Source organism: Megalopta genalis, chromosome 3 (genome assembly GCF_051020955.1).
Source record: "Megalopta genalis isolate 19385.01 chromosome 3, iyMegGena1_principal, whole genome shotgun sequence".
Lineage (NCBI taxonomy): Eukaryota > Metazoa > Arthropoda > Insecta > Hymenoptera > Halictidae > Megalopta > Megalopta genalis.
The window spans coordinates 18,186,393-18,213,484 of NC_135015.1; the positions used below are offsets into that span (position 1 = coordinate 18,186,393).

The window sequence follows — 27,092 nt, forward strand, 5'->3', positions numbered from 1 at the left end:
TGCGTGGTCAGAGTTTCGACGATGACGTGCGGCCAGGGTGAGATTATTCGAGTAGAACGCGGGCAGGGAGGGCGGAGAGGTGCCGAGAGGGTGAAATCGCAGGTTCGTGGACGATTTTGTAATGTTCGAACTGGCCGGAGAACAGGAAGCCGGGAATCTACGCAGCGAATTTCGAGGGTTAACTGACGTTGTCACGTGACACGAGCTTTCTACGTAGCGACTAAGCGCGTCCGAGTTGCTAGTAAGCGAGAGAGAGAGAGAGAGAGAGAGAGAGAGAGAGAGAGAGAGAGAGAGAGAGAGAGAAATAGAGGGATTAAATAATCGCGGATGACTGATCCACGTCCGAGCAGATTATGACGGATGGAGTAACGCGAGAGACGACCCACCGGCAGCCGCATTTTAATTATCGCGCCGGATCGGCGCGGGGGGAGACAGGGTGACGAGGACGGACCTTTGGAAGACTAATGCCGTGTGTCAGCGCGCAACGATCGAATCGTCGATGGTTTTCTAAACTTGGTCGACGCTTGGTAGATCACCGATATAGCGCAGGGGGTCGGCACGGCTCGGAACGACAAGAAGCCCCCATCGTTCGTCATTAGACGTCCAACTGTCTGTCGACAATACCGTCCATGGTTACAGGCATCTAAGAACGTTCTTCAGCATCAATCTTGCCGGTCTCGAAAATTCAAAGAATCCGTTTCGCCCTTCGGAGACTCTCGCAGGAGACTCTCCAAGCCGTGGTCTTTCTCGCCTCTTATTCTCTCTCCGCACCTTCCTTTCATTCTTCCCTCCTCGTTCGTCTCGTTTCTCTCGCCCCGCGTGTGTACGCCGGACTCCCTCTCTCTCTCTTTCTCTCTTTTTCGCTTTCGCTCTTTTTCTCTTAGCTCTCTTTCTTTTCGCCGCGGCATCGCCCGTTTCTCCTCCGCCTCCGAGGATCGACCTACGGCTGTTCTTTTGGAAACCATATATTTTTCGTTTCACAGTTCGCGGCGCCGTTGAATGCCCTGCCTCCATTCAGACGAGGGTGCATCTCCGTAGCAGCCGCCAGGTATAAATTTTGGCGTCGGTCCGAGAGAGCTCGGGGTTGGGAGGCTCGCCGAGGAGTGGGGCGTACCGACCGGGAAAAAACGAGCAGAAAGGAAAAAAGAGGGAATAAGGAGGAGAAAAGATCGGTCCCATGGTAATCGATTACCTCCCCCGTATCCCCAGAATCCCATATATTGACCGGCCCCATGGCCCGAAGATTGAACCTTCGATAACCGGTGCTCCACTCTCTTTCCATCTCGGCCCCTTGTTCTCTCTCTCTCTCTCTCTTGCTCTCTCTCTTTTTCTCGCTCTCTTCTTTCCACCTTCTACTCGGCGGGGAGAGACCGCGCGACCGTTCTCGTCTATTTTTCTTATGTGGTGCACGAACACGTAATTTCCAGCGGTCTTGGAAACGAGTCGCGCTAATTAAGCGGTCACGGATTTGGCACCTGCTACACGGAAGACGTATCCCGTCCACGCGGTCCGACCACGCCGGACTTTTTAATTCTCCGCGAGATTAAAAATGTGCCTCCACCGCGGACATTCATTCGGGACAAGAGAATCCCCGGTCGCGAGACCGAAATTACCTGACGGATTCGTTCCGTCAACGTTTCGAAAGTGTTGCGGCATCGAATTGACTGTTTTCCTGGTGATCGAACGTTCGGTTGCGTAAATGTCTGGCAGTTTCGATGCTATTGACAATGGGTAATTCGTATGTTTTACGGCCTTGTCCGTTTTTTTAGTGCAAGACGACCCTTGCGGCCATCTGCAGGGCACGTGAGCGCTAGACGCGCGTCGACTCGTGTCGAGCAAATTTTGACTCGAAAGTCCGTTACACGGATTGGTTATTTATGACCACTAAGAATTTTCCGACCCACAGTTTGCGGGTCTCCATCGCGTTTTTAGTCAGTCGTCGGTGAGCAGCTTGCGAGCACACTCGTTGTCTCTAAGCTCTTACGAGCAAGCCTGTATATTAGATCTTGTGTTTCCGTGTGTTCAATACATATACTTTTACCTACAACTCTGCTTTCAATTATTTGCAAGCAAATAATCAACAGGTTGTTCTTTTATTCTGTTCTATTCGTTTGGGGGCGATTGCCCGTTGTGGCATAAAACAAAGCGAATCGATAACACCAGTAACAAAAGTAATCAAAAACAGTTACAGGTACAAGCGAGTACAGATACAGGTAACAGCGAGCACATGATACAAAAAATGCAGTGAAAATGTAAAAGAATAATTCCGACGGATACGAAGCACAGAGCGAATTCTCTCCAATTGACGCTCGAATCGCGCACAAAAATGGACAATTTCGAGAGTGAAGGTGCGATTATAAGAATCTTGTGATAACCTTGCGGCTCTATTTTATAGCTTCCGACAATCTGTAACTATAAAATCGATCCGCAAGGTCATCGCAAGGTTCTTATAATCGCACCTCCACTCCCCAAATTGTCCATTTTCGTTTCCAAGCTGAGCGTCAATTGGGGAGAATTCCCTGTGAATGGCCCAAATAAGATTAAAAGGACAAGCGTCTGTACCTAAGCTTGCTGTCTGAACACATTGTTTACAAGACGCCCTAGACACCTTGGAAGCGGAACTGCTCGACAAAGCTTCCGTAGGTAAAGCAACCTCGACTTGCGAAAGGCGTAAAATCGGCGAAACTTTCCGGCTTTCGCGTCCAATTACACCGTACACTCGAAGCGCTGGGAGCTCTTCGGGGCAGCGAGGACCGTTCCCGTTGGTGAACTTCGACAGAGCGTGCACGTACCTCCGTGGAATCTATGCTAGAGCCGGCAGGAGGATTCGTCGCGGGATTTCGCGTGAGACAAGAGGGACGCGATCGCGTCGCGAAGCGTGTTCGCTCTATTCTATTTACGGTGCGAGAGGCGGGCTAAAGCTGTTCTCCGCTGAAGTCGCTGAAGGCCGTCCACGTAACCTCCTCCCCGATGCTCGCGTTATTCAGTTTAAGGAGTTTCCTTCTCCGCGGCGGCGCGTTAAACTCGTCGGGGCTGTTACTTTCCCGTCGTCGCGTCGTTTACATACCAACTCTCGGACAAGTTAATCAAGACCGCGTTGTCGCGGCGTAACGAGCGTAATTTGATATCGCCGCGACGACGACAACGACGACGACGACAACGACGAAGACGAAGACGAGGACGGCGACGACGACCGGAACGGCACCTACAACGACCGGAACACGTCGGCCACGACGACGATGTTTTCGAAATTTCAACGAGGCGCCGGTTCGTCACGCGCCGATCCCGCCGGACCGACGACCACTGACAGATGTAAATGTTTAACGAACCCGATACGCACGACCGGCTGGCGAGGACAGGTTAATTTAACTTTATTGCAACACCTTTTATAAACACCGTGCGCCCGTAATTACCACGAAGCGACGGGACGAACGGAAGAACAGGCCAGAAGGAGAGCCGGCTCTCGCCGGACCCGGCTTCTCTCTCTCTCTCTCTCTCTCTCTCTCTCTCTATCGCTGGCTGGCCAGCCGGAGAGGAAAGAGTAACAAGGACTTTGCTTTTAATTCGGTGTCAGTTATGATTCAGTGTTGCTTGACGGGGTACGCCGTGAATGGCGGAGGTCGGGGGATGGGGGCAGTGCAGCGACCGGGGGGAAAGGGGGGGGCGCAGGCAACCAGGTTCCAGACTAACAAGCTTATCGTGCATCGGCAGATTGTTCCGTCTCGGAAGCCAGTTATCCTTCGGCGTATTTGATAACGTTCGACAAGAAATATTGTATAACCTTTGTGAGATACGGCCGCGAGATATTCTTATCAGAGCGAAAAGCTGGCCCCTGCTGCCGGCCTGCTGCTCGCCGGGCTCGCGATTTCGTGATCCTTTGCACCGGCTCTGCTTATTCTTGCCGGCTAGCCCGCTTACGACCATCCTCTCTCTCTCTCTCTCTCTCTCTCTCTCTCTCTCTCTCTCTTTCTCTTTCTGGTTTTCCCTTCGTTATTGCTTTCTACGATTTCCGTCTTCTAAATACAGTAATGTCTCTCTAATTGACGCTCAGATTGTCCAGAAAAATGGACAATTTAGGGAGACGAGAAACGATTATTCGATCCTTGCGGTTCATTTTTATAATCATGAATTGTCAACAACTATAAAAGCGAGCTGCAAAGCTCGAATAATGGTATCTCCACTTCTCGAATTGTCCATTTTTGTGTATACAATAATTTCTCTCTAATTCGCGCTCAGGCTGCATCAAAAAATGTACAATTCGAGGAGAGGAGATACGATTATTCGAGCTTTGGCGGCTCGTTTCTATAGTTTCTGACAATCGGTAACTATAAAAACGAGCCGCAAGGCTCGAATAATGGTATCTCCTCTTCTCGAATTGACCATTTCTGTGTATACAGTAATTTCTCCCTAATTCGCGCTCACACTGTGCGCAAAAATGGACAATTCGAGGAGAGGAGACACGATAATTCGAGCCTTGGCGGCTCGTTTCTATAGTTTCTGACAATCGATAACCATAAAAAACGAATATATTATAGTAAATTCTCCCGAATTTTCCTTGTACAGTAATGTCTCCCTAATTGTCGCCGAAATTGTGCACTAAAATAGACAATTTGGGAAGAAGGGACGCGATTTTATTCGAGCCTTGCGACTCGTTTTTTATAATTACCGATCGTCAATAATTGTAAAGACGAACGCCGCGAAGCTCGAACAATCGTATCTCCTCTTTCCAAATTGTCCATTTTCGTGGACAATCTGAGCGTCAGTTAGGGAGACATTACACTGTATAGAGGGAACCCTCCGATATTCGCCGGCAACGAAACAAGTTTATGGATCCTGTCAGCCAAGGTCGCGTCACCCCTGTTGGTCGGCCGATAAAGGATATCCATCGATAAAGGGGAACTTGAAATTTCAACCTCGGGGCCAATCACGGTGCCTCCGGGTCTCTCTTGGCCTCGGCATCGGTTGCATGTTGACTCGAACCGACCTAACCCAAATCTCGTTAAATCAACATTACTCACACTTTATACTTGTTATCATCGGACACAGTCGCCGGGCGCGCACTTCCTCGTTGCAGCTTGAGACTCGGCACGTAAAAGCACGTCCAGATGTCATTATCGATTGCATCGGTGTTATTACAGTGTGAATCGAGGGTATGCGAGCGTGGTTTCGCACGTTGGCGATCCCATGCGCGGGTCAATTTTATTCGCTTTTTACGAGCCGCTTGTAAGCGCAGCGACGCTATTAGCGTCGGCAGAATATTCGACGGTTGTGTATTTTCTACGTAATTGAGTTGTACGCAGCGACGAATATTAACTGCACGTGTTGCGCATAGCTCGATTCGAGGGCAAGCCTCGTCCTGATAAAGGTATCGGAAGTATCGGTGGCAAGAGTGACGAAGGGACGCGCGAACTGAGTCGTTCTTTCTTTATCGAGCTTCGTGACTCTCGAACGAACGTTGCATCAGACTTAGCGCTAAAACTCTCGAGTTCTAAGAACGACTAATCTGTTTATGTGCTACTTTGTAAAAATGACGAGACTGAATTTTACCGAAGTTTTTCGTTTCAGTTTTATCGGAAGCTTGGACGAGCGGATTTATTCGATTGTTTCTTAACCAGTTGCAATTTAATCGATGGAAACAGCAATTATGCTTTATGTCTTTGATTCGCTTCACGTTTTGGTCAAATACAATACTTTCAAGGAATATACATACATGTACAGGGTGTCCCAAAAATGTCTCGCGCTACAGAAATGTGCGGTAGCCGAGGTCATTCTAAGTAACTTTTCCCTTTGTGAAAATGCAATCTTCGGCTTTGTTTACGAGTTATTAACGGAAAACACTGACCAATGAGAGGCGATATCCGTCTGAGCCTGTCAGCTGTTCTTGAAGAAACACCCTAGTCGCGGAGAAATGGCAATATTTCATTACAACCGGACTGCGGATTTTCTGCATTTATGACAACACTGACTAGACAAAATAAAAAACAGTGAGAAAAGTATTAAACGAATTTTGCACTCCGACTATATTAGCAACTCCTTAAAATTATTCAAAAGAGACACAAATGTAAAGTTTCCGTTTCTTGCAGTCGATGCGCAAAATATTTAATTTCGCGTAAAGATTCGCGATCCAGTCACGACGAGTAAACTCGTCAGAAGCAGCTAACCGGTCAAAAATGTTACAACTTGTCTTCAAGTGTTGTAACAAATTATACAGTAACGTCTCTCTAATCGACGCACAGATTGTCCACAAAAACGGTCAATTTAGGGAGAAGAGAGACGATTATTCGATCCTTGCGGTTCATTTTTATAGTCACGAATTGTCAACAACTATAAAAACTCGCTGCAATGCTCGAACAATCGTATCTCCTCTTCCCAAATTGTCCATTTTTCTGCGCAATCCGAGCGCGAATTAGGGAGAAATTACTGTAACTGGTACAAGTTCAATGTTGAAACAAAAATGAAACAACGACGACACACCAAAAGACGTTTTCGTCCAGGAGACGTGTACGACCGAGAGTTACGCTTTCAAGAACGACCACGAGGAAGGACAATCGAAACCGCTGGAAACACGGCGGAGGAGACGGCAATAGCAAACGATGGTTGCGGCGAGCGCGTCAAAGCGTGCGACAAGGTTCCACGTGGTGCGTCGAGGAGGGTAGCGATCTCTTCCGAAAACCGGCCTGCTTTCAGTTTAGGGAGCGTTCGTCGGAGCGTTTTCGTATCGGGCTCGAGGATTTCACGGGTTCCGTCACGGTTCGTCGGCCGGCAAAGCGTCGCGGCAAGAAAGCGGCGAGAGCATTTGGTAACGCGTATCGTTCCCATTCCGTGAAACGGAGACGAAGTCGGGTGCTAGGGGAGCCTTGTCCATAGAATCGCGGCGCAAAGTCGTGGATAGTCCCGCGGAGGGTGCAGCTGCCTCTTTTTCTGGGCCCGCGCATCTGCCCCTGGCTACTTCTTCGCTCTAAACCCCCCCCCACCCTCTCTCTCTTTCTCGCACCTTCCCTCTCTTCTCGCCGCGTCCGCGCGGAGAGGTTTCTCCTCGGCCTGGTCATCCTGGTCTCGGGGGCCCGGCGGCGCATTACGTGGCACATTTTCTTGCATCGGTGCACGGTACACGATGCCCGGCCCGGCCCGGCCCGATCTCCGTCCACAGAGCCACGGAGCTCGGTCCGCGGTAATAACATCTTTCGCATTTTCGGGACGCATGTAATATGCGAAATATATTCATGAATATTTCGGCTGATCATACGGTGCGGAGAGAGGCGCGCTTTCGCAACGGATTCCACGGAAAAACGCGCGCCGCCACGGGGAAAGGAAACTCCTCGAGGTCCGAGGAGGCGGCTCCGCGCGCCTCCGGGTGGCTCCGCCGTCGCGCCGCGGCGACACCGAAAAGGGGGAGCCCGGCCGCGTAAAAACTGCTTAGGGGATTAGAATAATTCGGGGCCCCTCCCGACGGGAGGGCATCCCGAATTAATGGGTGGCCGCGCGGCCCCGCGTTCGATTAACCAGCGGGGCGGCTGTCATCAACGTTTTTTACCGGGCAAGCTCTCTCTTCTTACCGGCAAATCGTTGGTTGTTCGTCGCGGAGCGGGGCCGCGGTCGTTGCGCGCTCGTTATTTCGGGATTAAACGCCGGTCAGGCGATATTCCGGGATTCCGGGCCCGACCACCCCGGGCGCGACGCTTTTTCCTATACGGCTGCCGGTGGGACCCGTCGACGCGGGGCGCGAGTTTGTTCGTCATCTCGAGACAGTCACCGAGGAGGGCAGGGTGTTTGCCGGCCGACGAGTGGTCTGCAACATCTCAATGCGTCCTGTTTACACTGCGCTTAAAGCGTACTCGGCCGCCGCGTTATTTGGTCCTGGTGTACGCACCGCTCGACCGGCACAGCCGGCAGCAGGACGAACAAGAAGAACGGGAGAAGGACGGGGAGGTGGAGGAGGAGGCGGAGGACGAGGAGGCGGAGGAGCCGAGCCGGCGAAAAGCGAGGGCCGACGTGTTCGGCCTTATTGTATCGGGTGCTCGCGTTTAACCTCCATTCAGAGGAACGTAAATCCCTCGGGGACCGGCCATTCAGTGTACGCGAGCGTAAGTCGTCCCCGGTCCCGGGGTGCGGAGCCGAGGCCGCCGCAGAAAATCCGTGGCAAACCGGCCGGTGCGAATGTAAACACGCCAGGCCGCGTTCCTCCTCTCCGCCTTTATCCCCGTCGCTGTCTCCGTCGTCGTCGTCGTCGACGACGACGACGTTGCCAGGGAGCCGAGGATTTCGCGAGAAGGATAGAGGAGAGGATGACAAACGCGACACTTCAGAACCAGTCCCTGAAGTATGCGCGAAGGGCGGCGGCGCACGGGCGCGTGACCGCGGGAAAAAGATTTTTACCGTGCATCCGGTCTGTGCGCGGAACGCGCGAGCAATGATTCCTGCCGCGGCCAGGCCCACCGGGCCCGTGTCAGCCGCGGCAGGAATCATCCGAGGCCCCGTTTCGCTTCTTGACCGGAGGAGGCTCTGCTTCCCGTCTTCGTTGTTCTTCTGCAGCGTGGAACCCTCTTTCACGGTCGAACATCGGAATCGCATTAGGAACCGTTTCTGGCACGCAACGCCGGCCTAGCTAACACAATATTTTCCATCCCCGTTGAATGCCCGGCACTGTTTGTCCAGGGATCGATGAATAGAGGAGGCTCGAGTGGATCGCCCGTGTAGAACTCGCTCGGCCGGCCCGAACATCTTTATTACGGCCTCCGATGATGCTTGTTACCAGTCAGAATCGAGGCGGGAATGGTTGCTGAAATTCGTTCCGCGGAACGTCAATACAAAACGCGGCTGCTCTCTCGGTTGTTCTAAGCAGCACTGACCTCCGTCTAGTCGTTTTTGCCCGAGGTCGTTGCGCGCTTCTAGGTCTCTCGCCGGCTCTTCGATGCCGGAAAGAACCGCGGCCACGTTGTTTTCTTCGAAGCGCAGCGAAACGCGCCGGAAATATTCCGAATGCGGTGTGTTATTCCTAATTGACGATCGGATCGGCGTTTGATCGATGGTCGTTTTTTTGGTTACCGATTGTTAACAACACTATAAAAACGAGACTTGGATAATTGTGCCTTCTCTTCCAGAATTGTCCATTTTTGTGCACAATCTGAGCGTCAATCAGGCAGAATTTACTCTAAATCGAATCTTGTCATTGGTATGAAACACTATACAATTGTCGCGTTTTTTTTTAAATGTAATACATTACGTAGCCGTAGACTTAGCAGAGGGAAATTCATAGCAACCCGAAATTTGGCATTTCCGGGAGAAATTACTGTACAATAAATTCTCAGCTTTGCGGCCCGTTTTTATAGTTGTTGACAATCGGTAACGGAATGATTGATACGGATCATGATTTTACCCAGAGCTGTCATAAAATTAACCCCTTGCAGCAGTCGGAGCCATTTTAACTTGAAATTCGAAATAGTTTTCCTGACTTACAGTACTTCCATTTTATACAAACTAGTGCATTTTATACAGATGAAAGTGAATTTTGTGACGCATGAAACAGCTACACATTTTACAGTTTTCTAAATACAATAAAATTTGATAATGTTAAAATTACTTCGAAACATGATAATAACAATTTTCAATGCCGCCTTAGAGTCGCCACTCTCCGTGCAAAGGGTTAAGAAGTGAAGCGAACAAATTTCGAGGTCCGCTAAATTCATTTGCATTCCGAAATACTCTGTTTATACTCTGTCTGAACTGACCATAATCGATTCCACAGAATTCTGATCGGAGCATTAAACAACAATAGTACTTATTTTAACAATATTAACACTTTATCGTCCGGTCGTGGTTGAGGCTGCCACTCAGTAAGGACTGGCTTAGTCGCGCGCGCATTTGCTCCCAGTACCGGCTAAATTTTCGCTATTCATTGTGTTGTGCTTATTCCTTTAAAAATAATAATAAATAATAATATAATTATTATAATTATAATTCATAAGGATATGGGGAGGTCAGCATACAGGAGGTCAGCTACTAACAAAACAGTAAAGAAGCGAAAACCGTCGATAGCTAAAAGTCGATTAATAGGCTATCGGTCGATAAGCATTGGCAATCGAAAAGCCGATAAATAGGCTAGCGGTCGATAAAGTGTTAAAATAAGTAACGCATGATTCGATCGAACTAAACTACTTGAACAAATTAGTTGAACTAAAACCGCCATACAAAGGAAAGTACGAAGTGCGACGCCGTTCCACGGCGGGCGCAATAAATCGGCGAAATCATGGCCGGTCGCGAGCGTGTTGGGCCCTAAACGCTAAAATTTAATCGAGGAAGTTGGAAGAGCCGCGCGCGAGCGCGGGACAAATAAATGAACGCGCGGGTATCGAGGAGAGACCGGGGCCCGACGGGGCAAGATCTTCCCGCGATAATGTGGCCGGGCAACGAGGCCGCGATTAACGAAATTCTCTCGTTGGCTACGAATCTCTCAGGTGCATCCGCGTGTGTAACGCATAATGAGAGAACACAGTGTTGCGGGCCCGTGGTTTCGTATTATAGAGTCATTATACTCGTTTTGCGGAAAAAGAATCGCAGGAATGCGGCGAACCTCTCGGTTTCCATTATCATCACACGTCCGGGGATCGTTTAATGAGGAGATCGAAGAACGTGACGTGACTGCGGAACCCCCGAAGGGGGGGGGAGGGTGGGTTCTTCGGCCGCGAACGCAGGCCGCAACAATGTCCGACGGAACTACGGTCGTCGACGGGGGCGGGTGAGAGAGGGGGTGAGTCCTCGGGAGGATTTTCGCGGCGGAACGACGTCCGCGCGGTACGACGGGAAATTACGGCCGATCGACCGGCGAGTTATCGATAATTTTAGAAAGACTGCCGCCGGGAAATGACGCCGGCTCGCATTTTGCACCGCGCAAACCCGACAATTTGCCCGGCATTATGGACTACCCGTGGCCGGATCGCGCGTTTCTGCTGCGGAACGGCTCGTTGCTGCCCCCGTCGCCGTTACAGATACGCTATCCAGTTTCGTGTGATCAGCCGTATTTTTTATAACCCCGGATTGGGGGTTCTCGGTTGACCGCGGAGGTGCAAACGATATCGGGCCAGCAGCGATTCGGCGCTCGCGAAACCGTCCGCTTCGATCTTCCGCGACGAGAAGAAGACGAGCCTCCGTCTCGATCGTCTTATCGGCGAGCGGCCGAGTTTACACCGAGTTCCCCGAGCCCCTCCGATACTTTGTGTATCGGAGACGAGAGCGGCCGCGGGATATTCGTCAAAGAAACGTCTGCTGCCCCGGCTGCAATTTCTTACCGATCCGGCCGGGATTCAATTAAAATACCTCGATTTTTTCGGGACCCATCGGTTCCCGTGATCTAAATCGCGCGGCCAAAGAGGCGAAAACGTCGGGCGCTGAAAAAACGTCCGAGAAAAAATCCTCTCCCCTCGGTCCGAGGTAGCGGGACAATCTTCCCCGCGGACTCGCCCATAATTAAATATTACAAATGATCGCGCATCTGGAGCCGTGCCGCTCGTTTTGCGCTTCTTGCCAACTGCGGGGAGAGAAAAAGAGAGAGAGAGAGAGGACTACTCTTTCACGCGATAACGATCCACGATCACCCCGAAGGGAATCGTTCCGGCCCCGCGAGAGCGTAACTCGCTCTCCTTTTTCTCTTTCTATCTCTCCCTCTCTCTCTCTCCCTCTCTCTCTCTCTCTTTCTCTCGCTGTCTCTCTCGTCATGCCTCGGACCCGGTTAACGTTCATCCGCGTCTAAACGACGGAAATCGAGGAGAAATTAATGCCGTGGCGTGATTCGGCCTGACCCCCGGTCCCGCATCCGTTCCGCGAACTTGTCGACCGCGAGATGCAAAAATCTTGCGTGATTTATTGGAGGAATGCGTTCTCGGTAAAGAACAATGGAGACGTATTTCACTATCGAGCCAACAACGGCTCGAGCATGACAATGAAGTCGCGGGCCCTTTTTCGAGCGTCGAGAGTTTCTCGAAATCATTTCGTTTTCGATCGGATCAATTTCGCGTACGATTCTTCCGCCCTATAGAAACACTCTCGCGTAATTAACATTTTCACCGCAGCTACATCTATATCTAGGGGACGAAATCATTTGCTCAGATTTGGAGATTAATGCTATTATTATTATTATTATTATTATTATTATTATTATTATATTATTATTATATTATATATTATATATATATATATATATATATCATATATTATATCATATATTATATTATATTATTATTATATTATATCTGGCGGCAGTTATTATTGCTATTATTATTATTATATATTGTCATTATTATAATTAATTGATCCATCGTATCTCGCTAAATCGATTCAAATCCGCAAAGTATATGAATTTTAACAGAGTAATTGACGTCGCGCAGTTGCATTTCTCGATCATAATTCGATCAAGCGAAGTACTAGTAATGTCACCCTAATTGACGCTCAAAAATGGACAATTTTGGAAGAGGAGATACGATTGTTCGAGCCTTTGTAGCTTGTTCTTTATGGTTATCGATCCTCAACAACTATAAAAACGAGCTGCAAGGCTCGAATAATCGTATCTCCTCTCCCCAAATTGTCCATTTTCGTGGACACTATAAGCGTCAATTAGAGAGACATTACATTGTACTTGAGTTTTATGCAGTTTTCCAGGCCGTCGAGATGACGATCGAAGCGTTAAACCCTGAAGCGACGGAACGCGTTGTTCGATTGAACACTTGTAAAAAATCGAACAATTCCGTCCGAATCGAACGTCTTGTTTCACCTATTTTTTTTCGTATTTCTAAACATGTATTTTCTTATCTTCGAAACAAAAAAAGACAGCGTTGCGTCGGCGAGCCGTTCAACAGCGGGGAACAACGATAGACGATTTTAGGCCAGATTTGTCGAGTTCCGCGGATCACTCGGGGAAGGGGTTAAACGCCGGCTGGTTGAACTCTGGGCGTCGCGATGTGGGTCGGAAATAAATTGAGCCGGCCGAGCGAAAACGTTCGGAAACGATCGGCGGTCGTTCGATCGGCGCGTTGTTTTTTCGCCGTGCCGATGTTTTCAACAGATACTGGTCGCCGTAATGATGTTGTAACGCGTCTTCTTTTTCTCTTTCGCAAATATACAACCGGCCAGTTTATTACTCAGCAGATGACTGCGCATATTTATTTCGACGTCTTCGTGACTGGTCCGCGGCGGCCGGCGCCGCGTATTAATCGCCGAAAGTAATTAAAAATTGCACGCACCGCCGATTCGGAAGATCGATGCTCGTCACCGGTTCGACGGTCGGGTTAAGCGCAATAAAACGCCGGCGCGGCGCGTCGGGGCGCTCTCTTCTCTCTCTCTCTCTCTCTCTCTGTCTCTCTTCCTCTCTCTGTCTCTCTCCCTCTCTCTCTATGTCTCTCTCCCTCTCTTTCTCTCTCCTTCCCTCTCTCTCTCTCCTTCCCTCTCTCTCTCTCCTTCCCTCTCTCCCTCTCCCTCTCTTTCTCTCTGTCTCTCTCCTTCCCCCCCTCTCTCTGTCTCTCTCTCTCTCTGTCTCTCTCCTTCCCTCTCCCTCTCTCTCTCTGTCTCTCTCCTCCTCTCTCTCTCTCTCTCTCTCTCTCTCTCTCTCTCTCTCTCTCTCTCTCTCTGTCTCTCGCGATGCTCCCGATTCGTTTCTCCGATTCTAGTGAAGCCGATCGGCCGCAACGCGCCGCGCCGCGCCGGGTCACGGTTTAACGCGGCGCTGCAACGCTTTTTAAAGTAATTACATTCGCGTCCGTGCAGCGCGCCGCGTCTTGATCACCGGGAGATCGCGCCGCAGATGAATGCGTTCGAAGCCGCGCGGGCGCGTTCCTTCTTTTTTCTTTTTTTTTCTCTCTCCCCTCTTCGTTTTTTGCTCCCGGAAAGACCGTGACGGGAATCCAATTTCATAATTGTGCGGCCCATTTCGCGAACATTTTCGACGCCGACGTCGCTCGTTTCGAAGTCGAGAGGAATTCTTTAATGAAATTATCGACGATAATGAGGTTAACGAGCGTTAACTGCGTTTCGCATAATTGAGCAATCGATTTCCATGGTATTCCCAGTTTTTCGGGGGGCGCCGCCGCGCCGGCTGGCCTACGAGAGTTTAAAATTACATCGTTTCCGCGTGTTTCGAGATTCGAGGGAAAACTCGAAAGTTTGATAATTATGTCTCGCACGGGCATTCCGACGCGTTATTTCAAACATCGTTAAACGACCGGCGCTGCGTGGCGCCGCTTCGAATTTTCACGAGGCCGCCGGATAAGTTCTACGTGCTATTAAATCAACCGACCAAATCTATCGAGATAGGCTAATGCAAATTATTATTATTATTATTATTATTTTATTAATTTATCTAAAGCTAAATTACCATTTAGCTTGCAGAACATGGTACGAACTAATAATTTAGTTGGAGGGCACTCAGTGTAAATTGCGTCGAAAGATTTAAGAGTCGTAGAAGAGATTAACGTTGTTGCTGTGAAAGTTTATGCTTCCAATGATTCTGTTTATGCTGTTATATTGACTGCAATGGGTGCTTAAATGTTCCATGGTGCACGCTGCTCGACAAAATTCAAGCGTGGAAAAATGTTCGATAGAAATCGTCCAACTTCGACCGACGCTAACTCCGCGAAAAATCATCGCGGGATAACGACTTTTATCTTAAATTAAAGCTTGAAACCTCTACTTTCGGACAGTGTTCCTGATTTTTTAAGTTCGACGCACCCTCACCGCTGTAACCGTTCAAACGCGAGGCCATGTTTGTCAGATCGAACGCATGGACTTTCCAAATTTGACGAAATCCATGGACTTTTCAAAATTTGTTTACGGGACGCCGTTTGCGGCTGAACGAAGTTCGATCCTTCCCCTTTCATTTAAAAACAAAGCCATCGCGCCACGACGATTTCTCGCGGAGTTATCGTCGATCGAAGTTGGACAATTTTTGTCCAATGTTTGCCGATCCTGCAATTCGTCCGAGCAGCGTGCAACCTCCGATCGCATTGCTCGCGAACAAACCATCGATCATTTTTCTTCCCTTGCGCGGTGTTCGCGAGAGTGTCGCACGGTTGCACCCAGGGCCACGCGGGCCGGTAACACGATACAGACCGGAGCCATGAATTCGCTAATCATCGATAAACCTCGCAACCGCGAGAAAAAGAATTGCGATCGAGCATTCCTTCGATTCCGATAAGCAGTCTATCGCTACGCGATGCGAGGAGATCCTCGAATCGTAAACGTGCAACGAATCGCCGGTTAATTAAAGTTCGCGCCGGGTTCATTAGATTCAACGGAAAACTCGAAAAAAGGCCGCCGAACGATTCCGTTTCGTGGTAGCCGGGGGGCTGCGTTCTGGGAAAGGGGATCACCGGGGGCACTGTACTATATTATTAAGTGCATTTGCAACCAGTTTCATCACGCTCTCCGCTCACAATCGAGAACCCGTCTTTCTCGATCAAGAAGTCCATTCTCGCGGCTAGAGTCAAAACGAACAGGTTTCTCGTGGAAGAGGCTCCACGGGGTCCCAGGTGCAAGCCTCTCGGTCCTTTCCAGCGAGCAGTTCTGTATATCAATGTCGCTCGCGAGCTCTCCATTCAGCGTACGCTTTATCAGCATAACCGGAAGGGAAACGGCGCGAACGCTTATCAGCCGGCTGGGATATCCAGTCGAACGTCGGCCGAGAGAGCGACGGTAACCGGACCCTCCGGTTCACCGGACCTAAGCTTTTATTAATCAGCGGGCTTCGGCTCGCGAAAATGTTTAATTACCGCGCGCATTTTGACATAACCTTGACATAACCGGGCCCTCCGATTCTCCGAACCCAAGCTTTTATTAATCAGCGGGCTTCGGTTCGCGAAAATGTTTAATTACCGCGCGCATTTTGACATAAGCTTGACATAACCGGGGCTTCCGGTTAACCGGACCCAAGTTTTTATTAATCAGCGGGCTTCGGCTCGCGAAAATGTTTAATTACCGCGCGCATTTTGACATAAGCTTGACATAACCGGACCCTCCGGTTCACCGGACCCAAGCTTTTGTTAATCAGCGGGCTTCGGTTCGCGAAAATGTTTAATTACCGCGCGCATAGCGTCGCGGCGAGACGAACGCGGAGGGAGGGGGCGGCCGCGGAGAACTCGCGGAGAACTCTTGGAGGAAGAAAGGACGAAGCAGGGGGGGGGGGGTAGAAAAGGGAGACAGAAAGAGAAAGAAGGCGAACGCGCTGCTCTGACCTCTCCGCCAGGTTCGTGTGGTTTCGTGTACGGCGAGGCGGTCGAGATCCATCTAGATAAAGAGTCGCGGCGGCGCAACGATCCGTATCGGCCGAGTGGAAGGACAATTGGAACCGAGATTTCGTAACGGCGACATAAACGTAAAAGCAAACGATCGCGGCACGACGCCTTCCCGGTGTAGACACAATCCCGGAATGCTGCCGGTGTCCGTTCGTTCCGGCGTGCTCGGATAGGAATTAAAATTCTGTGAATGCCAGGCAGGTTCGGGATCGGGATCGGTTCGTTAACCGGCGACCGGCGTCGAATCGATCTTTTTTTCTCGAAACGCGCCGCGGTTAAGGCCCCCGCGGGACTTTTACTCGCCGCGGCTGTTCCCATGGCTCAGGTGGAAACCGTCTCCCGGCACGTTTCGCGGCTCTCGGCGAGCTCTCTCTCTCTCTCTCTCTCTCTCTCTCTCTCTCGTCTGTTCGCGGAACGACGATCTCGGTAATTATGGCCCTCCCGCGCTCGGATTTCCCGAAAGTTATTGCCGCCGATAAGAAAAGGGGGGGAGAGGAGGCCGGCGCAGGGTGCACCGGTTGCATCGGCGAGCAACTTTGCGGCGAAGCAGAATCGCCCGCCGTTGGCTGCCGTTGCCGTCGCCGCTGCGTGACACCGCGTGGCCCGATCCCACGGACGACAGCGTTAAATTATCGCCGAACGGCTAACAAGGGAAGAAATAACGAGGACTGGGTGCCCCAGCCGGCCGGCCGGCCGGGCACCGGGGAGTTGCTCATCAGGACATTCACGAAATTTCTAGGATACACGTGTGCGCCGAAGGGGCCCCGGGGAGCTTCTGATCGTCCGCCGAAGAAACCCGATACGATCGTGTCCGGCGGCTCCGCCGACAACAGTTTCCCTTGTTTCTCGGTGGACGGCAGTCCGCTGGAAAACACGTGTCGTCCTAGCTGCAGCAGCCGGACGGGAGAGAGGACGAGGAAGGGAGCGAGCGAGCGCAGGGTGGTTCTCCGTCCCGGCTATAGTAGGTATCGGCATTCCTAGTCTCTTGTCGAGCACGAGGAATGCCTGCTGCTGCTGCTGCTGCTGCCACGGCCCTGTCATTGGGACACCGAGAAACACAGGGATCGTCGATGACGATCGCGTTGGAAAAGCTGGATCAACAGGCCAGCTGGGAGGAGGAGCGCAGGACACGGGAGAACGGAGCGGCGAGGGCCCGGCTCGGAGGAGTCCGGCGAAGAGAAGAGAAGCGAAGCGAAGAGGGGGGCAGGACGAGGAAGAGAGGGAGCCGTGGCGAAGAGGAGCGAGGAGATACGAGCTGGCACAGCCAAGGGAGAAAAAAAGGTGAAGGTGCAACGAGGTAGAAAGCAACCAGTCCAGGTCCAGGTATTCTATTATGCTCGGTTATCTAGATTATGGCATTCCTGCTTCGAGGAACCTGGCAACCTGGGGTGGACGGAATGGGGTGTTTCAGGATACCCAGAGAGAGCGAGAGAGAGAGAGATAGAGAGAGAGGCCGATCTCTCTACGTCTCTCCTCCTGCGTCACGGTTTCGTTGCTTCGGAGCACCCATTAATCCTCTTCTGTCGGGTGAAACTCCGAAATTAAAAAAAATATATGTGTAGATATGTATGAAGGAGGATCTTCGGAAGGGAAACGGTTGGACACGTTCGAGAGCTCCGGGTCCCAGGTAGTCAGCCGAGCTCTCGGCAGAGTCGGCCCGGAGTGGGCCAGAAGAGAGCCGGGAACGGCCGAGAGAGAACGGAGCCAGAAGTGGCGGCCTGTCCCGAGATGCCCGATCCCTTTTTCTGACTTCGAATCCTGGAATTTGTTATACCCCATTGAATTGCGTTAAACCTTTTCTCGAAACGAGCGACTCGGCCGCTCCCCTCCCGCCCGATCCTCCCCGGGATCGGGCAACCTTTTCACGGGATCTCTCACGGAAGAGTTATTCGCCGGGCTGACGTCATTAGCCGGCGAAACGCATCCGCGAGGAGAAACGCGTTCGATCGCGAATCGCCGCGGCGATTTAACCCCTCGCCGGTACTTTAACCTTTTAGGTACGGCCGAATTCTGCGCGAAACTATTTCTCTGGACGGCAGAGTCTGATATGTACTGTACATTCTGTCTGTATATACAGGGTGTCCCAAAAATGTCTCGCAATCCGAAAGTTGCGGGTTCCTCGGGCCATTCGAAGCAACTTTTTCCTTTACAAAAATGTTCTCCGAGGCACCGTTAACGAGTTATTACCGAAAAACAGTGACCAATGAGAGACGAGCTCGGCTGGCGCGAGGCGATCGAGCCAATGAGCGGAACTGGGCTTCGCGCGCTGGTTGGCTGGGCCGCAAGGCTCGAATAATCGTATCTCCACTTCCCAAATTGTCTATTTCTGTGGACAATCTGAGCGTCGATTAGAGAGACAATACCGCAAATGCCAATGCTATTCCGGTTTTTCAAGCCCGAATAAAATTCTGTCCTCTTGCGATCAATATTTTAATCGTCCCAGTGAATGTAGACACACGATAAATATAAATTTTCTTCTTTTTTCGAAGAAGTTATTACGATCGAAAGTGCGCTTATCATTTTAACTACGAAGAAAACGCGGTACGGCAAGGGGTTAAACGTCGGCACCCTATTCGTTATCGTCGAACCAATTAATACCGGCCACGGGCGTTCGGGAATTCAAAAATCGTCCGAGAGAAATGGAGTGAGCGAGAGAGAAATAGAGAGAGAGAGAAAGAAAAAAAGAGAGAGAGAAAGAAAGAAAAAAGAGAGAGAGAGAGAGAAAGAAAGAAAGAAAGAAAAAAAGAGAGAGAGAGAAAGAAAGAAAAAGAGAGAGAGAAAGAAAGAAAGAGAGAGAAAGAAAGAGAGAGAGAGAGAGAGAAAGAAAGAGAGAGAGAGAGAGAAAGAGAGAGAGAAAGAGAGAGAGAGAGAGAGAGAGAGAGAGAGATTGAGAAAGGGTGAGAGAGGCAGAGAGAATTCCGGGAAGCGTCGCGCGCGCGCGTAAAAAAGCAGCGGCTGCGAGAACGGTGGACCGAAAACCCGGCAGCAGGTAGCCCCGGGTCCAGGTGTTATGTTGCCGTATCCTAGGTTTCTACGTCTTTGTTTTAAGGCCCCGCTATCGTATTACACTAGTAGATTCCTTAGATCCGCGATCGGAGATTGTTCCAGCTCGGGGCACATGGCGCCCCCGACGGGCCCGCTTCCACGCTCCGCACGCACCGTCACCGAATTTTCAGGGAACAAACATTTTAAAGGTAGATAATTTGCGCAGATAAGCGACAGTAGTGGTTTGTCTTGGGGAAGACAAACCACTCCCAGGTATTTCCATTGTTCGGCTGGCATTTCCATGCGGGGATAGGCAACCGTCGGATCCAAGGAACTCGTGATTAGTCCGTTTGCAAATAGTCCCCTCTCTTCCCTCCCCCCCCCCTCTCTCTCTCTCTCTCTCTCTCTCGCTATCTTTCACTCTGCCCGTGGCGCACGGCGCCTCTAGCCGTGAAGGATCCCGACGAGAAGAACGGTGCGGGGGGAGGGGGTAGGACATGTCCTTTCAGAATTTCCCGGCGAACAAACGAACTCCCGTGTCAACAGGTCGATCCATTAGCACGGAAATTCTCAGTGTTTTAGGCTCCGTATAGATCCGCAATCGTCGCCCAGGGCCGAGCCATTAGCGCCGATCCGAGAAACGTTAATGCAAGTATCGGGGAAACTTGTGTGCGCGCGCCCGCTCCGTTCCACGGAGATAACCCTGTAAGATTTCTTTGTCTTGTCCCGGACAGATAAGGGAATATGGAATCTAACGCGATGATTAGAACGTACCCGGGAGACCGTGGAACAATGGACGGAGAGAGCCAACGAAAGGAAAAAGAAACCACGGGAAACGTGAGCGCTCCGCACTGCGACCAGATTAGAGAACCGTGCAAAGTCCGAAGGGAGAGGGGGTGGTGTTGTGCGCCTTTTACTAGTTTCGTGGAGGATCGATGCACTTTCCTGAATGTATCTAATGCCGATATTCGAGTGAAAAACAGAGATATAAACGTGGCAGGAGAATCGTCGGGAAAATTGGTTATCTGGCTTACGAACACGAAATCGCGGATTTTATTCGAAATCGCGAATTTCGAAGTCCAGCACACACTCGTGCTCGCGTGTAATTAATGCATCGGTGTGTTTGATTGTTTTTGGTAGTTGCACGAGACTTATTCTTCGGCGAGAAACGTTGGTTAGTTTGCTGGAAAACGGTGGGTTAATTGATTAGACCGCGGATCTTTGTGCAAGATAGAAATTATGTTCGTCAATTGCAACGAATATTAATCGAACAGAAATTTCGTCATTTTCATATTTCGTCATAATTATATATTTAATAATTGTTCACTGTTTTAAATTCCACTTGTACATTTATGTCATAATATTATATATATAATGTATTATATATAATACTATAAATTTTAATATTATTTATAATATTCGAATATCTCTTTACACGCGTATAATCATACAAAGAAAAAATATAGGTACATATTTATATATTATATATTATTATTATTAATATTATATAATTATATTATATTATTATTATATTATATAATTATATTATATTATTATTATAATATTATATAATTATATTATATTATTATTATAATATTATATAATTATATTATTATTATTATTAATATTATTATATATTACAATATTATATCATATATATATAATATATTATATATAATACTATACATTTTAATATTATTTATAATATTCGAGAATATCTCGTTACACGCGTACAATCATACAAAGAAAAAATATAGGTACATATTTAACGATGTATTTAATTATGTTAATTATTTTATATTTCAATGCACGACTCGTGTATTCGTAAACTATCTGTGTACTTCTATGTATATGTGTACAAAGAATTGCACAGTTTACAACACGGACATATTAATCACAGCTGCGTACACGTGCATCTAAAATAAACATCTCCAAATTTTACACAGTGAAAAGATCGAAAGAACTTCAGAACGTCCTAATTCCAGCAACGAAGATAAATCATTTCGCTTAAATATCGTAAATCATTTCTACTAAATAGAAATTCGCAGTCCAACGGTCCCATTTTCATTTCCACGATCGATTCGATCGATCGGTAATCACGATTTCGTCAGACTCAGCCCGACAAGTTCTCGAAATCACGAAAGCACCACCGGCAGCCAGGATAACGACAGTCCAGGATCGTCGAGGATTTCCAAAGCGGCCGGTCGTAAAGTCTCATTATTTTCGAGAACGGGTAGATTAACAAGACCGGTCCAATACACGGCGAATCCCGGTGGTAATTGCGCGCTCCGCGCGTCCTGGGAAACTCCGTGAACAAAGAGCGGAGGATATCTACGGCCCGAGTCCTTCGTTAAGGAGCAACGGTACCACCGCGTTCGCGCGGTCGGCAAGAAACCGTGACCCCCCGAATGGAAACGCCTGGCTCTATATCCTGTTTTCCGGCACGCGGGGTCGCTATCTCCCGGAAAAACGTTCGAGCGGAGTACGTGGCGACAGATGCTATATCCGGCGAGCGATCGTTCGGGATCCGCGACGGATAAAAGCGAAGGAAAAGCGGGCTCGCGTCGTTGAAAAGCAACACCGTGTTCGGCCGCTCATCGATTAATGAGGGCCGATAACGCGCCGAGGGCCGATTACTTCATTACGCCGACGCCGTTTACCGGCCGGTAAACGCGAGAGAGTCCGTTCTCGTCGTAGGTACGTCGAGGACTCCGCGAACGCGGCTGGTAGGTGAGTCCGGGAGCAAGGATTTCACGCGACCGGGAGAACCACCACAGGTCCTTGAAAGAGTCGTAAACGAGCGGAGCGGGTCTCGCTAGTTTTCGGCCGCGCCGACAGATGGCGCCACGGGTACCGCCGCAGCGCCTCGCCGCCGCCGGTCGCTCTCTCGGAGACCTTTGCGAGGCGTTCGAGGCGTGCTCGGGGGAATTGCCATTGGCCGCTGCGGCATCCGCGCGCACCGACTCGACGTTTGTTCGCCGCATAGTTTGCACGAGTACTCGCGTGCAATCGCTCGTAACCCTTTTAGTGTCATGCGAAAAAGAGGCGCCTATGCGAGAATAACAGGCCGAATTTCACGGTTTTACCAGGGTTTGGGAAAATGCTCGTAAATACCGAACAAGAAACAATATTTACATGATTCAAAAAGCAGTGAATTAAGGACGAAATAGAGAACGAAACAATGACGCTAGATTTTCTATATTCGTTGAAAATTATATAAATAACAAAGGTATAAAAGATCGTAAAGAAAGTAGAAGTCCAGTTCTCTCTTACAAAAACGTATTTGGCACATACAAAATGTCATCTTTTCATCGTAATTTTATATAGATCATTTATTACAAAGTATATACTTTGCATTTCTGATAGATTTTGTAACAAGATAAATAATATTACATGACAAACGTAAAAAAATAACTCGAAGGTATATGGTAAGCGCCGGACGGATTATCTCTTCCGAAATATGTGATTGTTACAGGTAATGTAACATTGCTGAAACAAAATTATGTTGTCATAAATATATTTGTGATATAATTTTGCATAACACTTCATTATAATAATATATATAATTATTATAATAATATATATTATAATTATATTAATTATTATAATAATATTAATATTATAATATAATATTATAATATTTTTTATATACAAAATTTTACACATATTATAATAGTATAATAATTAATATTATAATATTATATTATAATATTAATATTATTATAATAATTAATATTATAATATTATATTATAATATTAATATTATTATAATAATTAATATTATAATATTAATATTATTATAATATTATAATAACATAAATATTTACATTTATATTTATATATTGTAAATGTGTAAAATTTTGTTACTATAAAGCGCCATAAGCCGCGGGCCGATATATCGGCTCTGGCACTTCTCGCCAGTGCGAGAAAAAAAAGGGTGAAAACCAAACGTCTCCGAATTTCGAGCCGAGCGGGGGAAAGTTTCGGAAAAGGAATCGGTCTCCGATTCGAATCGTCTCTCGACGCCGCGGCGAACTTTCCCGCCGCGGGAATCTCCGTAAGTTCCCCGGGGATTCCGCGACCTTATGTTAAGCTAATAAGGGGACCCGTTAACGTTGCCGCGGGTCGGTGAAAGCGGGCGAGTTAGCCGGAAGATCGGGATTAGTCTCGGGGCACTCGCGAGTCGGACAAACGTTCGAACCGGCTGGAAGAACTTCGCGTCGCGCGCTCACTTCTGGCGAACAGAGAGATCCGGCCGACCAGTTTTCTATCGATCAGAGGCCTGCGGAATAGCTTCCGCTGTTCCCTGGTATTCGTGTCGCCGTGTCACGTACATGCCCTTTCTCCGAATCGAACCGCGCGAAAGAAGCGACCGACCGGTTATAAATATACCCGCCGCGCGGTCCGGATTTATCGCGGTAATGGCTACCTATGACCCGCCGCGGCCGCTCTGAACGAGTCCACCGGGGGGGAAAAAACGGTGCCGATGCGAACCGGGTGTATAGATCATACGGTCACCGGAGGCGCCGCGCCGCGGTATTCTCTCGCTGCGAGGAAACGAGGGCCTGACGCAAATTCCACTTGCGGGCTGGAGGAACAATCAATCGCGCGTATTATTAGCTGCTCCAGGGGGAGAGAATCGTAGCCGGGCGTCGAACGGCTCGAACTCGCTTTATAGGTCTGGAAACTCGTGGTATCGTTCGCTGATCGCGCGCGACCATCGTCGGGGTGCTGTCTCTGTATGGAAATGTGACGGGGATCTCCGTCCTGGTGGTGTTGGGGTTCTGGCACCGCGCGCGTGTACGCACGGACCACGCACAAACCGCGCGATATACACACGCAAACGAAGAGAGAGAGAGAGAGAGAGAGAGAGAGAGAGAGAGAGAGAGAGAGAGATGTATATATACACACACTGGCGCACGCAGAAGCGCGCAAGGTCCCGCGCGCATCGCCGCGCGGATGTGAATGCACCGCTCATTACGGGATAATGGGTTATTTCGATCCTCCTCGAATTACCGAGTCGACAATGAGGGATTCGATTCGAAAAAGCCTCGCTCCCGCTCTCCCTTCCTTTGGCCCGGCGAAGCCGCGAGGCCCCTTTCAGGGTCCCAGCGAGCGGTGGATTGGAAGCGAGATGGCGTAAAGAAAAGAAAGAGAAGGAAAAAATGAAAAGAGGAGCGGTGGGGTGGCGGTGGACCAGGGGCGAGCCGGGGGCCCGGTCGGAGGGGGTATATACCCGTGGATGAGAGAGTGAAAGAGAAAAAGAGAGAGTGAGAGAGGGCACGGTGGAAGACCGGGCACAAGCGCTGGAGGAGAAGAGGGCGAAAGAAAGGCACGAGTTTTGGCCGGTGGCTCGAAAACCGAGGAGACAAATGAGGACGAGCGAGCGAGGATACGTCGTGGAAGGGACCGAGAGGAGGCAGAGTTCCTCTCTCGTTCGTGTTCGCTCCTTCTCTCCTTACCTTCTCCCCCCGGCCCCCTGGCCGTCCCGCCGCCGTGGTCACCGTCCCTTCATGGAACGTGCACCGCAGGACCTCGAGGTGCAATCTCCTCCACGGTTTCGCAGGCGAAACGTGCAGTTATACGCAGTTCACGCGCCGCTCCTCTCTCTCTCGCTCTCTCTTCATCTCTACACTCTATCTCTCTCTTTCATTCTCTCTCTATCTTCATCTCTACTCTCTATCTCTCTCTTTCATTCTCTCTCTATCTTCATCTCTACTCTCTATCTCTCTCTTTCATTCTCTCTCTATCTTCATCTCTACTCTCAATCTCTCTCTCTTCATCTCTACTCTCAATCTCTCTCTCTTCATCTCTACTCTCTATCTCTCTCTCTTCATCTCTACTCTCTATCTCTCTCTTTCATTCTCTCTCTATCTTCATCTCTACTCTCTCTCTCTCTCTCTTTCATTCTCTCTCTCTCTCTCTTTCATTCTCTCTCTCTCTATCTCCCTCTTTCATTCTCTCTCTCTAACTTCTCCGTCGACGCGAGCGCACACGCGCGCCTCTCTTTCCGGCGCGACATCGCCGCCTCTCTTATTCGAAGCTTTCAAGGAAATCATCGGCGTCCGAGCGACTCTTCCGGGTGGTGACGCCGCGGAAATCGGCATTGTCCCGGTGGTCATCCTTGTCTCGCGGGGGCCCTCTTCCTCCGCGGCGTCGACGAGCCCGCTCGAGGACCCGGTACCGGAGGAACGGGATTTTCTCCCGGGCCACGGGTTTGTCACGGCTAAGGACCGGGAACAAAGGGCGCAGATAACGCGATAACCATCTGTCCCGACGCGGACCGACGCGACGGGACGCGACGCGACGCGGACCGACGCGACGGGACGCGACGCGACGCGGCGACGTTTTTCCTTTCGTCGCCGACGAGATTCGTGGCATTATCGCGGATCTGCCGTCGATTTGTCTTCGGCTTTCCGAGCGAACGCTGACTCCTAATGGATCCCGGAGCCCGCCCGATACCAGATTGGCCCGGTTTTCTTCGACAGATAGGCCCTCGTGGCGGTTTCGAATTATGCGATTCGCTCCGACGAATCCGCTCGAGGTACCGCGACCGAGAAAGGGAGTTCTCGTTGCGAGGGGACTGCGAATTTAGGAGACGGATTCTTACTTTCGTTCTTTTTTCTTTCGTGCCAGGTTCTATGTATAGTAATGTCTCTCTAATTGACGCCCAGATTGTCCACGAAAATGGACAATTTGGGAAGAGGAGATCCGATTATTCGAGCCTTGCGGTTCATTTTTATAGTCACGATTTGTCAATAACTATAAAAACGTACTGCAAAGCTGTATTTTATGTATTTTATTTAGAAGTTGGGATTTTTGAGAGAAAAAAAACTTGAAAAAGTCTCCCAAAAATGGGACATTGGCGGATAATGGGAAACACCCTAGTCAAATTCAGTTTGTTCGAGTATGTTACGATGAAAATGCATTTTCAAAATTAACCAAAAATCAGCGTCACCCATATTTGACCGTCGCAGCGCCCAACGTGTTATAGCGATATATTGATATATCGATGCTCTTCGATTTTTTTACGCTCTCTTCCATTCAAAATTACAGATATCCACGTTTGTCATAAATGCGTAAAATCCACAGTCTAAATGGTACCATTTTTATAAAGACGTTTCTTTTTTAATAACGTTCTTTTTATAACGTCCCAAGTTAACCCATTATCCCCCAATGTCCCATTTTTGGAACACCTTCTCAAACTTCTTTCTCTCAAAAATTGCAACTTCTGAATAAAATACAGGCATTCAAATAGCGAGAACATATCACGTGCACCATAAAAGTATTAACAATTCCCGCTATTCTGTTTTAAATCGTTGTAAACTTCACATTGAAATTAATAACTTCAATTTATTTGTCTTTCTTGTATTTTTGAATTGCGGCGGGCAATGCGACCGTTTCCCCGCGGCCGCGATTTTCCATAAATTTGGACAACGGAATATTCGACGTAACCTTGACATAACCACAATTTCCTCGTTTCTCTTGTACGTTTGAATTGCGGCGGGCAATGCGACCGTTTCCCCGCGGACGCGATTTTCCGCGAATCGCGATCGATCGTCCGGCGGCCGTTGTTGCAGCAAGGGACGCGGCGGCGCGCGGCCGATCGTTTGAAAATCTGTGGAACGGTCGCAGAAACAGGAAAGTAATCGAGGACGGAATGACGGCGTCGCGTGGCTCGCGAGAAGCTAATTGGGGCAAACGGCGGCGATGCTCCGCGGGTTCCCACGAGATCGAGATTATGCTCTCTCGCGTAGGTAGAGAGACGGCGGACCGTGGCCGCGAACCGGGCAACCGTGTGCCCGGGCTGTCTGCAACGCATGCATCCTCGCG

General features: G+C 49.4%; 1 protein-coding gene and 1 long non-coding RNA gene across 2 annotated transcripts in view; one reads left to right on the forward strand and one right to left on the reverse strand.

The window, feature by feature from the left end:
- Positions 1 to 27,092, reverse strand: part of Ephrin (ephrin) — an 89,831-nt gene that overhangs the window by 46,698 nt on the left and 16,041 nt on the right. The window lies entirely within an intron of this gene.
- Positions 1 to 27,092, forward strand: part of LOC143259166 (uncharacterized) — a 70,113-nt gene that overhangs the window by 35,092 nt on the left and 7,929 nt on the right. The window lies entirely within an intron of this gene.